Genomic DNA, 2,048 nt, shown 5'->3' on the forward strand with positions numbered 1-2,048 from the left:
GGTCTATTTTTATCCGTTTTAATGACTGAATTTGTTCCCATATTGATGTACCATAATGAAAGTTGTTTACAAAATTTTGCCATCATAAACAGCACTGTGCTTAACACCCTTGATCATACATATGTTACTCAAAGTTTTCCAAAGTACTAAGTAGCACTGCCTTCTTGGTGCTATTTGCACTCAGCAGTAATTTTATAAGTATCAATCATCAAGAGTTAGAACTCAGATTTCCTGCTTGCTTTCTACAGGTTTCTTGGATAGCAGAAGCTCCCTAAAGTATAATCTTGGGCTTGCTTGGCCCTGGCTAAAGATTGATATCTATTCAAAGGAAAAAAGACCTGGGAAGTGAAAAATCTAAACACCTTAGTATTAAAACATGGGAATATACTTTATGACACAATTCAATATGGTCTCAGAAAACTCAAGTAAGTAATGACAAGACCAAGGCTAATGACCTTAGAGACACTGGATTCACATATCAATTACCAGCTATGTAATCTTAGGCAAATTAGTGCTTGCTGTAACCAGGAGTTTCTTCACCAATAAAAGAGAAATATATTAATAGTAGAGGATTGTTAAGATATTTACTTATTTATAAGAAGCTCATACTACAGCATTATTTTACAGAGTTGGCATTCAGTAAATATCAGTTCTTTTAGTTTCTCTTTAGTTAAGAGGCTGTTTTAAAAAAGAAAAGGATTTGCTAGTTTTTCTTTGTAAAGGCTCAGGGGAAAAAATCTCTTTTCCAACAGGATCTCCCCTTAAACTTTAATACATGTAAATAAATAGAACACTTCTTATACTTGAAAACTGCTTGGTGAAAAAAAAAACTATACTATTAATGATATCATTTATTTTGTATCATCATCAAAATGCCCCTGTAAATGTCTTCTCTATATGACTTAAACTTGCATGCAAGCCAGGGTGAAGTCTTAGTTCAGAGATGACTAATTAGGATCAGATTAGGTACTTCTTAGTTATGAAATAGTTGAGTCACACTCTCAGTCTACATCTTTTTATCTGAGGGTGGTGACATAAAATTTGCAGAAAGCACTTGGGGTATGATGCATTGGTTAATTATTTAAACTTACTGACACTTATGCCAGAGATACCTGATCCCTAAGTCTGTAATGCAATGACCAGATTGTGTTTCCACTCTTGGTTCTAGTTTTATCCTCTGGAGCTACTACAAGAGTTAGTGGAAATCTTATTTATGTGAAAGTCCTTCAACTATTTAAAGTCAGTACTTGGGGGAGGGATAAATTAGCAATATTGGATTAATAGATATAAACTACTATACAAAATATAGATAAGCAACAAGGACTTTATAGCACAGGGAAATATATTCACTATCTTGTCATAACCTATAATGGAAAAGAATCACAAACATATATATATATATATATAGCTGAGGGCTTTCCAGGTGGTGTTAGTGGTAAAGAACCTACCCACCAATGCAGGAGATGCAAGAGATAATGGTTTGATCCCTGGGTTGGGAAGTTCCCCTGGAGGAGAGCATGGCAACCCACTCCAGTATTCTTGCCTGGAAAATCCCATGGACAGAGGAGCCTGGCAGGTTACAGTCTGTGGGGTTGCAAAGAGTTGGACACAACTGAGAGACTTCACTGCTGACAGCTGAAAGAACAGTCCAGGCTGTAAGAAAACTGCTGAAATACCATTGATGCTGGAAATTACTCTTCTCTAAGCCAAAAAATATTGGCGCTCCCTAGGTGGCATTCACTAGTGGTAAAGAACCCGACTGACAATGCAGGAGATGTGAGAGATGCAGGTTTGATCCCTGGGTTGGGAAGATACCCTAGAGTTAGGCACAGCAACCCACTCCAGTATTCTTGCCTGGAGAATCCCATGGACAGAGGAGCTGGGTGGGTTATGGTCCATAGGGTCACAAAGGAATACTACTGAAGCAACTTCTGGCACAGGCGCATAAGGCGAAGATGTTAGAGCTCAAATTTAGTTCAGTTCAGTCGCTCAGTCATGTCTGACTCTTTGCAACCCCATGGACTGCAGCACGCCAGGCTTCCCTGTCC

The sequence above is a fragment of the Bison bison genome, unplaced genomic scaffold (genome assembly GCF_000754665.1).
Source record: "Bison bison bison isolate TAMUID 2011002044 unplaced genomic scaffold, Bison_UMD1.0 scf7180017864512, whole genome shotgun sequence".
NCBI classification, from domain to species: Eukaryota; Metazoa; Chordata; class Mammalia; order Artiodactyla; family Bovidae; genus Bison; species Bison bison.